The sequence below is a fragment of the Thunnus thynnus genome, chromosome 21 (genome assembly GCF_963924715.1).
Source record: "Thunnus thynnus chromosome 21, fThuThy2.1, whole genome shotgun sequence".
Classification (NCBI taxonomy): domain Eukaryota; kingdom Metazoa; phylum Chordata; class Actinopteri; order Scombriformes; family Scombridae; genus Thunnus; species Thunnus thynnus.
In genome coordinates, this window is record NC_089537.1 from 18,695,579 (window position 1) to 18,708,984 (window position 13,406).

Sequence of the window (13,406 nt, forward strand, 5' to 3'; positions counted from 1 at the left end):
CAGAGGTAATGCCACTATTTTTGATTTGGCTACACACCTTTTTGAGTGTTGGGGACTAAAGGATATGGAGCTTTTCTTTGGACCTTTAAGTATACTTTTGCAGAGAAATCCCTATATCTCACTCTGGACTGGACCAGACGGCGTTGCAGCATGAGCATTAGTGCATTTTGTCTCAACATAGTCTGCTCTGCTCTCCAGTGCATTGTTAAGTTCATTATTTTGTAACTCTCCCTCTGTCCTGGTATCAGAGAAGACTGTGAAATTCTGAGGAAAACAGTCTTTGTTTCCACATAAATGGTGTTAATGTGAAGTCCATTAATTGTTCTAAGTGGAATTCGGATTTGAATTGAATGATTAATGGTATGAAATGATGGTTTGTCTTCTGTTTGAGTTTCCTCAGAAATATTGCATAAAATCCTCTGTAAAACTACTTCTCTGTTTGATTCCCAGCTATATGAAATTTTACGGAATTTCCCTTTAACCTTGATGTTTGAGTTTTTTGTCTTAACATTGACAATCAAGTCAGAGCCACGGAGTCGTGGGTAACCTGCAAAAAAGTTGAGTAACAGGTAAAAAATATAATGTAAATTCATGGGCAATGGTTAAAAATGAACTAAATGCGGGTGGGTAGCAGGTGACAACAAAGAAATTATTTGCATTATTTTTAATATCTAAATCAGCTTATATTATCAAATCTAATCAGCCGCCGGGTTTTTTTTATTTTGAAGTGAAGTGGAGCCTGTCAGTAGATTACTATGAAACTTCAGAGTATATTGCACACTGTTATAAGGCATACAAGGGAGCAGTCTAAGCATGTGTGAATGTCAGTGAATGTGCAGTACTGCCTCTCTTGCAGAAACACAGATAATGATTGTGCAAAAAGTAAAAATAAAGCACAGTAAGTGACTGTGTAGCCTATGTGTTTAAACATAGGTTGGATCGTCTTTCTTATATTTATGGGTCCTGGCAGGTCTGGGTTTGACATGGAGATAATTGCTGGTCACGGATCAGTTTCAGTACTGAGCTTTGCCAGTGCAGGTTTGCAAAACTAGACCTGTGCAGGACTCTGTGTCAAGGTGCAAATCTTACAGTAATAACCGAGAAGGTCCAGGCCCCATTGAAGCCCTTCTTTAGTGATAAAGAAGCACGTCGTCTGCATAGTAGAGACATTTGCTTTATGTGTCATAAATTAGACTGGAAAGATTCAAACATATATCTCATCTTGGGTTTTTGTCTCCATACTGTTGCTCAGTTAAAGGGTAATCCAGAAAAGTGAAATCACACTTAATTGTTTCAAGGTTGTTCAGCTTTTCAGAAAACCTTCTTTCATCATTCTGCAGGTTCTTCAAAGATCTTCAATCTTATCTTTGTCCTTCTGTCTCTTTCTTTGTCCCTCTATCTCCCCTACCGCGCCACTGCCTCTCTCTATCTCCCAGAGAAAATAAATGGGGAGATTCTGATGCTTTTTCTTTCCACAGGAACAGATCTTTATCTTTTACTGGAAGAATGTGTATGTGTGAGTCCTGAGGACGTCCAGCATGGCTACATTTGGGCAGGCAGTAGGACCAGTATTGATGGTTGGGTTACTGTAAGTAGAGGACTTTGTAGGAGGACACAGGCGGTAAAACAGCACAGAAGGCTACACACATACACAAACACTTCAAGGGTGTTGGAAGAACTCCCTAGCTTGTTGGCAATTTATTTCAAGGATGCAGTATGACAGTTGACATTACATGATGTAACACTATGATATGATACAGTGGAATATAATAAATCACAGTCCATCATTCAGTTCAACATGATGAATATACTTGATGCAGTTCTATAAAACACAATACCTATATATGTGTTATACAGTACAATGCATATGTGTGATATGTGATCCACTGTACTACATACAGTTCAGTATGTTTTTTGCCCTGAGCTTTGCCTCTCAGGTTACATAAAGGCTATCATATGCTGTGATTGGTGGAGGTTGTTGGGGCTGCACATGGCCTGACAGAACAACAAAATGTTCAAGTAGGTATAGTGCTGTAATTCTAGGTGTTAGAAGTACTAGATTTATACAAAGGTAAGTATATGCAGGAAATAGCATTCATATACTTTCAGGTTTTTTATTTATTTATCTTTGGTTAAAGATTTATTTGGTTCATTGTGTCCCTTCATCAATCTGAAGCCATAACCTACCTCTTTGAAGAAATCAGTATTTATAGTGACCAGTACTGAAAGGACTAGCACCCTCTATCTGTGTTGGAAATTCTGATGGGTTACTTTACAGCAAATAAATAAAGAAGTAAAAACTGCTTCATGGGACAAACTGGGAGCTGTTTTCAGGACTTGGCAGCATTGGATGACAGGAGTTAAAGACTCATGGAAGAATAAAAAAATCTAGTGTGTAAGCTCTTAACTAAAGCCAAAAAAGTAGCATCAGGAAGGGGTGAGGTGCAGGAAGCAATGCTTTTTATGGCAAGAAGTCACAGAGTTTATAGGAAATGTGGTCTTAATTTTTGGGTAATATTAGCTGTTACAATAACACAGGTGTGAGATAAGTGTCTCAATCATGCGTTGTTCTTTTACATCACAATAAATGTAGTGATACTAGCTTTTGAATGTGCCACAGTAGATAGGCACCTTTAATACATTGTTTACTTAGTGAGAAAAAGTCTCTGGTGGTTATGTAACCATATTAGTTAAATTTTCCAATTATGAATATCACTTTCAAGAAGCATAAGGGATTTGCAGTTTAGTGTTGCTTTCACACTTTCACAAAGAAAATCAAGCGAAGAGTAAGAAAGCAGAGACATCACCATGCGTTCCTGCCCACCAGGCCGCCACTAGAAATAGACGGCCGCCTACTGACAGCAGCATTAACTTCCACGTGGGCGGCAGTACTCTCTTCCGCCCCCACATATGAGTACACACACACGCACACACTTACACACTCAGGAGCACATACACACACACACAAATCGCGCACCTGGGGAGGCTTGCCCTCCCACTAGTCAGTCAGATGCTCTCATAACCTCGTACCCATAATCCGTAGCAAACAAAAAGTGTAAACAACACTGCCTAGGGTACATCTCCTTCTGAGAACACACATATTTTAACACTCTTCAAGGAATATCACTTGTGTCTCTTGTGATGTTTTACATATGCCCATTTTTGTATTCAAAACTGGTAGATAGAAGATAGATAGAAATGTTAAATGTTGATGACAATATGGCTAAGAGAACATTTTTTTTAATCTTAAAGGATGCTTTGGCACACTAAGCAGCTCATATTTTAATGAAAGCTTTTGCTACTATTTGGATCATTAAAGGAAAATGTGTTTGCTGCAACCCAGACAGCCACTCATAACCTACTTACATTAAGACCTCAGGCTAGAAACTCTGAAGCACATGCACAAAGGCAGCATTAGTCATCTCACTATCTGATTTGTAGTTCTGCATCCTGGAAGAAAATCTTGATCCTGATATTGCACCTGTTTATCCAGTTTGTGATGAGAAGGTTTTTGGCAACTGTGGAAAAACAGTGAACATATTCTATTACTACACAAGAAGACAAGACGATAGAAATGCCGAATTTATGAAGAAAATGCACATGCTTGCTGCTGTAGTACTGAAATATTTGAAGTTGTAACAGTTGAAATACAAATACTGAAAGTTAAATTGGCAGTTAAAATGGAAGTGCTGAAAGAAGTTGAAGTGTCAATTTTAAGTGTAAGCACCGAGTCAAATTGAAGTATCACTTGAAGGTACTGAAAGTAGACGAGAAGTTGAAAGTGGACGTGTCAGTTGAAGTGGAAATCCTGAAAGCAGTTGGAATAAATCAAGTATGAACAGTGGAAGTTATGGGGAGTTTTTTGTTGTTGTTCAAAGGAGAAGACCTGAGGCCTGAAAGGGTTTGAGGTGTTAGTCAAAGTGTGAACACTGAAAGGAGAAATGGCAAGTGAAGAGAGATTAATTAAGTCAAAATGTTAGTTTGGGTGGAACCAGTGAAAGCAGCTGATTTGTCAACTTAAAAAAAGATGAAAGCAGTTAAAGAGTAAATGGGGAAAGCAGCTGAATCGTGACTTGTAAGTGGTTAAAATAGTTGATATTTCAGTTGAAGTGGAAGCGCTGAAAACACTTAAAAGAGACGGAAACTTCACCTTCTTTCGGCAACTTCTCTCAGTTGTTGTATTTCGACTGCCACTTCCACTTCTACTCTATAGTAAGCATTGATGGAGAAATGCTAGTTGGAAACTGTGGAAAAGCAGTGAACATTTTCTTTTACTCCACAAGAAGAGATAAAAAAAAATGACTGAAGACTAACAAGCTGAGTTGAGGATTTATTGAAATAAAAGTTGGTTGGTAGGTCATCACTATGCTGAACGTACCAGAGAATCTTAATGACCAAAGAAAAGTCCAAAGTGATGCCCCACACGCTGCAGTATATTTTTCTAATCTTTTGGGTTGTGTAGCTTCACTGAAAATTCTGTTATCATTATCTTGCTGTCTAGTCTACTGGTACAAGCTGAGTTTGGACTTTTGAAGTTTTCTCTGGCATTTCTGTGGTTAAGAAACACAACTGTTTGTTGTTTGTGCTGTTCATAGACACAGCTGCAGAAGTGTGTGTGCGCAATTGTGAATGCACACGTGCACACACTGCTGCTTGCAAATGCATTATTAATGATTAATGATCACAATGAAAATGTACACAGATCCCCGTCTCACTCACAGGTGCTGCACAGAGATAAACATGACAAGAATAAAGGATGTCCTTTCCTTGGCAGCATTTTCTCTCTCCTTTCTGCTGGTTTATTTACCTCAAGTCCACAGGAACGGCCAATATTTGGATCCCTGGCACCTTTCCACACAAAGAATTTCAGTCTGTAGCAGTTTCTGTAAATAAATAATTACTCCAGTGTACATATGTTGCTCCCATCAGCTGGGGTTTTGTTCTCTGACAAGCTTGCGAGAATTAAGTGTAATGGATTCAACAGCACAAATGTTGCTCAACCAATGTCAACAGCCTGGAGCGAGGGGCGCTCAGAGATAGAGAGAGAGACAAAGAGGAAAGGGATAGAGGAAGAGGGGAGGGAGGAGAGCAAGTGGAACAATAGAGTGTTTGTCTATAAGATAGTATAACTCAATGGATGTTGGATGGTGCTGAGGGTTGGAGGGTGAGGGCTTTGATTAACTCCGGGGGTAACTACACTAACAATGGGTTCATTGCATCTCCATTACTGCTCATCATGGTATTCTTAGAATAACAGGCATTATTACAAAGTCAGAAAAGGTCAAAGAATGTGATGAGTTTGCTGTTCAGTAACTTTATGAATGAATGACACTTTTATCACATGAAATGATACTTTCAATCCTAATATCATGGAAAACAATGGAAACCAGCCCGACCCGAGAATATACTCATACTCACTTAAATTGTATGTTTCTTGACTGATCATAATGAAACATTATAGATATAGATGCTGCTAGATGGGACCTGTGATCCCATTATTATTAAAGTTAAATGTTTATCAATAAGACAGATGATTGCTCAGTTTGATACGGGTGGTTTGAAGCTACAGTCTTACTTGGTCTGGTATGACCAGTAAATAGACTGCTGTTTAACTGACATTACTGACTTGTGTTTTTACACTATCATTTGGGCCACATGGGCCGCAATTCAGCAAAATTTACACTATTGCTTTGTTCTGTAGAGGTAGTCTGTCTGATATGCTTCCTTATTGGATATTGGTGGTTGGGAGTAACATTTCCCTCCAACTTGGTTATGGAAAGACTTGGAGTTTTACCTCTGAAAATCTTTTTATTTATACTTGTGTTACTGTAAGGTAGTTTGGTAAAATGTACCCAATGGCGCACAGTGTGTGTTTCTGTCTTGTCCTGTGAGGGTATGTTGGAAGCAGAGAGGGTGTGAAAGCAAAGCAAGCAGAATGCAGCCATTGTAGTTTGGCTGCTTTCTTCACAATGGTCACTCTGTCAGGTTAGGCACACAGCTCTGGTTTGACAGCCAGCAGAGCTCCATCTGCCCGGGGGCCCTCTGAGCCAGGCACTGAACCACTGGGCTGAGATCCTCTGGCAGCTTGTCAGTGTACAGCACAGCACTCCTGAACGACCAGTGCTCTCATTGACTCACACTCTGTTTCACTGTCTCTGCTCCCTCACTGGACTATCTGCTTTTCTTTCTCACTTCATATATCTCCAGCTTCCATCAGGGTCAAGGTTGTACTGATTTCTGATGACATACTGGCTCAGAGAAACAACATCCAGTGTCAGGATTGTGAACTTCACTGGGGCAAGTGGATAACAGCTGATTTCCTTCCCTTTCCTCTTCCTGCTCTCCACGGGTTGAGATTTCAGCCAGTGTCAGGGACAGAAAAATACCTTACAGCAGTGTCACCAGCTTAATTTTTCTTTTTCATTTTCTCTCTTGATCACACAGATTAATGAACTAGTGAGACAGAACACCCAACAGACAATCAGTGATTCCCAACGAGGGGTACCTGCACCCCACAGGGTATTCCTGCAGTTGCAAAGGAGTACGTGGAAAGATTTTGGAGTACCTCAGCTAATTTGAAAAAATAGAAATAAGGATTTTAAAAGAAATGCATCCAATATTGAGTTAGCTGTAAACACCTACATGTTGTGATTATGAATGCATGAAAACTAGTTAGGAAGCGAACAGGTAAGTCTAAACAGTTTTCGATAAATGGTTAAAATTGCCTGCTAAAAGTAGTGGTTAAACAGTAGAAAAAATTAAGTTGTGTATATACAGTAGTAGTTTGGTTGAAATAGTGAGCTAAAATATAGGGAAAGTGGTTGAAATAGCTAAAAGTATTGGATAAACATTTAAAGGACCAGTGTGTAGGATTTAGTGGCATCTAGTGGTGAGGTTGCAGATTGCAACCAAGTGAATAGCCCTCCCCTCACCCTCCGTTTCCAAGTGTGTAGGGGAACCTATGGTGGCCACAAAAAACATGAAGGCACTCTTTAGAGGCAGTGTTTGGTTTGTCTTTTCTGGTCTACTGTAGAAACATGGCAGTTCAACATGGCGGAGTCCGTGGAAGAGGACCCGATCCCTCTGTAAATATAAAGGGCTCATTCTAAGGTTACGAAAACACAGTGATTCTTATTTTCAGGTGATTATACACTAATTAAACATACTTATGAAAATTACATTCCACTAGATGCCACTAAATTCTAGACACTGGACTTTTTTAAAAAAGCAAAAAGTGTTGGGTAAATAGTTGAATAACTTAAAGTAATAGAGAAATGGTTGAAACCTCCAGACTCTGCCATTTCAGGTGTTAGTAGTGGTAGTAGTAGTAGTAAGGGTAAACTTATCCAAACTGACCTGAACACTGACAATTCAATTGTATGAAAAAAACTCTTATACCATTATCTACTTTTATATAATTAATAGTGTTAAATAACATCCAGTTTAAAATCAATCCAAATGAACACATTTGAAAGAAGACAGGGTACTTGAGTTTATCTCACAGGGCTGTGGCAGTACGTCAGACAGAAGGTTGGGAACCATTGCCCTACATGTTCCCAGTGCACTGAGCCACCAAAAACATCCCTGCAATTGCAGTTGACACCTTTTTGCATTTACGTTACCATGCAGCACAAGATTTTCCAAGACAAATGCTGAAAATGCGGTGTCAGCCACTCAGGAAGTTGTGGGAGCTGAACAATGGGAAACATTTGAGTTCCTCTGGGACAAAGAGAGTGCTTATGCTTGCTTTGACTCGGACGGCAAAACAACCGCAACGTGATAACAGGAGTAACAGTTGCAGCTGTGTTTTCTGGAGGTTTCTTCCGAGTTATAGCGTGGGGGAGTTAGAAATTGTTCATGTCTGCTGGGTGACAAGAAGAGGAGTGAGGGTTTTTAATCGTTTTCTCTGTGGGGTTTCGTTAGTTCTAGATGTTGATGTGGTGCTGAAGTCGCAGAGGATGTTGTATTTTCGAAAGACTTCCTGACTGCAGAGAGAAAAATTGGTCCCTTGATAGCGCTGGTAATTTGTCTATACTGGACAAAAATAGTCAAGAGTGTGTAATCCGAAAGCTGAAGAAAACTTGCTGTAGGGTTTGAGGAACAGTGAAGTCAACAAGTGCTGGTGGCCCTTGCTGGTAGCTCATGTCAAATGTCATGAATCGAGTGAACCACAGGCGCTTAGTTAAACAGTAAGGAAGCAGAGAGGGTTACAGCCCCCTGGAGGCCTGCGCTGACAACCTGAGCTATTACTGCAATTGAACAGCAGTGTCCAGGGCCCCATGCCTGATTTGTGGGCCAGTGTGTGTTTATCTGTGTGTGTTTTTATGTCTGAAACCTGTATTCCCACGTCACGTGTGCCCCCAACCATCAGACAGGCTGTAGCAGCAGTGGCATGTGCAGGGAGCCGGTAAATTATGGAGAAAGAGCAGGTAGAGTTTTCTGGTTTCTAATCACAACCCCTGTTTACTTTACTGCAACCCCTGTGGGGGAAGACAGAGAGAGCTACGTCTGATCATAAATCTCCAGTGACTCTCCTCCTCCACCTTTTCCACTCGATCTTCCTTTCTTTATTTCTGTTTTTTTTTCCCCCCCTTTCCTTCTCGGCTATACTATCTCATCAGCTGCAACCTTGACCTATCCTGAAGAGAGTGCTGTCTTGCTGGCACTCTGCTGCCACCGCGGGCTGCCAGTGTGATCGTTGCTCACTTAACATAGAAAAAATGTTTAAATTATTTATCACAATTGGAATTTTGTGCTTTGCTACTTTAAATCTAGCTTTTGTGCCTTAAATAGTTGCTTCAGATGAGTTACTTTTATGCTAAATTCTTGCCCAAACCAGTGGATGGCACAGATGATAATATAGGACTCACTTTCTTTTGTTTTTCCCCCACAAGTAAAAAACTGTTGCCCTCAGCGGGTTACCACACATGCCCCCACGGAGCTTTGTAATAAATTTCATCTCCTGAATGTTTTGACATTGTTTTCTTCAACTGCATCTTGCAGCTGAAGCCCCCTCGCTCTATTTTCAGCTTTATTTTTTTGTGTTTTGGACTGAGATATGGCCACTGACAAGGAGAGTGATGATATAAATGCCAAGGTCAAAGGTTAGACTTGTATAATTCATCATATCCATCTTTTGTGATTGCGGAAACATTGGAACACAAGATAACAAATAGTACAGAACCTTATCATTTTCCTCGCCTCAGTTTTTCCCCTTCTCTTTATCATCCAGTTTTTTCTCTACTTTTCCTCATGTAGCCATCACTCCAGATGCCCTCTCTCCTCGGTTTACCTCATCTTTTTTATATTTCTATTTATCTACTCTTTCGAACCCTTGTCTCCCACACATCTTTCCCTTCCTCCCATAACTTTTTCTCTCGCCTTCATCTCGCTTCTTTTCTCCTCTTGTACACTATCCCCTCACATTTACCTCTTTCGTCTCTTTCATCTTTCGCTGTCTGCCTTAAACCCTCCCCGTCTCTTTTCCACACTCCACCATCTCCTGTGTAGTCTATGTATACTTTTCAGCTGATAATTAGCCAGGCAGTGCAAACTGCCTTGGTTTTGTTTGTTGGCCCCAGGTTCAACAGGACGTCCCTGACTTCCATAGCGTGTCTTACATAAGCAACTGAAAGAAAGTGACAACACTGACCTCAAATGGCCCCAGGAGGCAGAAAGGCTGACTCAAGATTGAGGGATGGAACAAGATGGAGATTGAAAAAGACAGACAGTCCTTCCCTTAACTCATGCAGCTGATGTGACCAGAGCTTCTGCAGTATCAGGACTTGTACTAGTTCCGCTCAGGTGTACTTATACTCCACTTGTCTGTAAATTACTACTTAAATCATGTTGGGCATTACATTTTCATAGCATAATTAGATCAATTTAACAAATAAATGCAGTAAATATGCTTGTTTCTGTAGAGAAGTGGTAGGTGGTATTCAATACGTGAATGAGACAGTGTACACAATAAAGTAATTGAAGGTTTTATTGGCTCTAAGAACTAGTATCTATTATTATAAGCTTTATTTATACAGGAAATCTCATTGAGATCAAGATCTCTTTTGCAAGAGAGACCTGAGAACAGGTTATATGTACACAGGATCACAATAAGACTTTTCATTCTCATCACAAACATTATGAAGAGTATCAGCTGTTAAAACTTTCAAGCTCCTCAGAGGAACAAGTGTCTCTAACTTTAAGCTGTGTTGCAGTTCATTCCAGTAATGAGGTATTACCTGAAACCAGTTTTCCCCAGTTCAGAGTCTGTATGAGGAACTTTTAAAGCCAACCTGCTCTGTGATCTGTGATGTGGTCATGGTTATTAACTCTGAGCTCAACTAAAGATGTTAAATAACTCGGCAACTTACATAGCAAGGCCTTATTAGTGAAGACACAGGTATGCTGGTGCCTTCTGATGTCAGTGACGACCGTCCAACCTTTTCATATAACTGGTGGTGAGTGTGATCGCTGTCTGCTGTAATGAATCGAATGTGGACTGTGGTAGATAGTGTCCAGAGGTTTAAGGATGGTGGCGGCAGCCTGAGCGTACAGGATATCTTCATATCTGTAAGGGCAGAGAAAGCAGGAAATAAAAGGATGGTATCTTTCTCCCACTGTCACTCTCCTACAGGCCTTATAGCTGTGTGGAAACATCAACCACATCAGGGTTTTAAACATTAGCAAACATGTTAAAGGAATACTTTGATGTTTTTGGGGAATTGCACTTATTTATTTTCTTTTCAAGAGTTAGAGGAAAAACTGAATACCACTCTCACATCTGTGCATTAAATAAAGAGCTATAGGGAACCGCCCATTAGTTTATGTTAGCATAACGACTAGAAACGGGGAAATAGCTAGCAGGCAAAAAATCTCACAGATGAACATGTTATATTTGGTTTGTTTGATCCAAACAAACACTAAAATGTGAAAAGAACAAGTTGGCATTACGAGCTGGAAACGGTTTCTTGGCTGAGCTTCTTCTTGTAGTCTTGTACGTAACTCCCTGTAAACTCTTTTTGTACAGATTAAACAAGCAAGATATAATTTATTAGTGAGCTTGAGAGGTGCTGCTGAAGAATTTTGTTACCTTTGGACCAGAGCTGCAACGATTGCAACTAATTGTTAGTTGTTTCTTAAGAAGAAAATTTCCAAATTTAGTCCTCTATGATAATAAACTAAATATCTTTAGGTTGTGGACTGTTGATTGGACAAAACAAGACATTATAGGACATCTCTTTGGGCTGTGGCAAACAGTTATCAAAATTTATTACCATTTTCTGACATTTTATAAACCAAACTAATCGATTAATGGAGAATTAATCTACAGATTGACTTTGCACAGGTTGTTTCTCCCTGTTTCAAGTATTTGTGCTGAGCTAGGCTAACTGCATCACAAGTTTCATATTTACTATACAGACAGGAGAGCAGTATCAATGTTGTCTCCAACTCTTGGCAAGAAAGCAAATAAGCATATTTCCCAAAATGTCAAACGATTCCTTTAAATGAATTTGTTCACAATCCTCTGCACCAGCAATATATCTCCCATAAGAAGCTATCAGTTGTCACAGCTCTGGTTGCTTGTTTACAATAATTGCACTAGCTACTGTGTCACAATGAATTTGACAGTGATATTTTGATGTTAAAAACGGCTCCATTGAGCACATTATGCCATCGTGTGAAATGGCCTGAAGAAGGGTCTTCAGCTGCAGAGCAGTGTGACCCCGTTTCCTCCACAAGTGATTTTTTAAGTCACTGAGCCGTTTCTTTCTTCTCTTTATCTCCTTTCTCTCTTCTGTCTCTTTTTATTTGCTATAAACTCTATCTCCAGACACTTGTTCAGCTTGCATAAATTTTGCCTCAATTTCTGTACCTCTCCCAACTTTTACAAGCTGTCTATTTTCATTGGAAGAATTTGGCTGAAACGTCAAGCTTTTTCAGCGAACCCATGGATATTAATGCAGTCTGTCTGTCTTTTTACGCCCGTGGATTGGAGGACTTAACATCCACCCTATAAAGAGTCACTGACATTTATACAGTCAAATATCCTTCACGAGGCTCCAATTAAGCCATTTCTCTGTGGTAGTCTAGTCTGTACATTCTTGAGCATTGTACTATACCTGCTAAGAAGTGATCGGAATCACCGTCTCTATCTGCTGATGTGTTATTCATGTGACAGATTTGCAGTAGATAAGTGCCTCACTTTAGTAGGAATCGCAATGAATAAGTGATGCTCTTTTTCATTCCTGTCGAGTCTCTCAGTGTGATAAGAAAGAAAGAGAATAGTAAACTGAAGAGATGGCATTGGGGAGAGTACTGGAGGAACAACCTTGAAACTACAAAATTTAGATCCTGAAGTCCAAATTCCAATTAAGAAAAACTGACTTTGCCAGTGTTTATTGTCTTTAAGTCGGCTGATTTTTGATGCTAAAACAGAGCCATCACTGGCTGGAAAATGCTCTTCTTTGAAGTAGATTAACAACATATTGAAGCTTAAGATTTCTCATTGGAATAATATTAATAGTTTCCCACAAACCAGCCAGTGTACTATTATAAATAACACAAGACATAACAGTCTAACCCTGATTATATGCCTAGTGACAATGATGGTGAGTTTCTTCATGGGTCCGATTCGACATGTTGGCAAAACATCAGAGAAGGCGACGAGTTGTTTTCTCTTTTTTTGTTGTTGTTGTTTTGGCTCCGAGTGACGTAAGCCGCGAGGGACTTGAATGGGACATGGTTGGGAGGGGTGGCTTTAAATCCCAAATATCTAAACCTAATACAGTTGGGATTGGGCTGGGGCTTGGCTGTCAGCCACAGAGGGTTTCTGAGTCAAAAGGTCAACCCAGTGTAGTCATCGGCTTACCACGGCTCGAGACTAATTACAGAGCGCAGGCTTTTCCGTGCTCTGCAAGGGGGAATGTGTGTGTGTGTGTATATATATGTATGTGTGTGTGTGTGTGCATGTATTTCAGTGTAATATGTATCATCAGTGGCTGTGGCTTGCTACATAATCCACTCATTAGGTGCATAAATGGTGGATTATCCATGCTCATACACCCACATTCACATATGTTTGGATGCATATTCTTGTGAGGACCGTGCATGGACTATTATATTGTTCAACCATTAACCAACCCTAACTTAATCCTTATTTAAATCTTTGATTCAAATCTATCATTTTAAGCACATTATTGTCTTCTCTGAGCAAAGATGATGGAGCCATAGTGAAAGTTTGGGTTAAAGCTTGTTATTTATTCAAATCAGCCATTACACAACTCCCAGAACTTGGCTTTATTTTAAATGAACTCATTGCCAACTAGAACAGGTGCAACCTGACAAGCTGTGAGGTGACAAAAAAGATAACCAGAGGCTGACCGAGGACATGAACATAAAACGCTACA

General features: G+C 40.0%; 1 protein-coding gene across 2 annotated transcripts in view; it reads left to right on the forward strand.

The window, feature by feature from the left end:
* LOC137172906 (matrix metalloproteinase-16-like) overlaps positions 1-13,406 on the forward strand; it is an 88,932-nt gene that overhangs the window by 42,086 nt on the left and 33,440 nt on the right. The window lies entirely within an intron of this gene.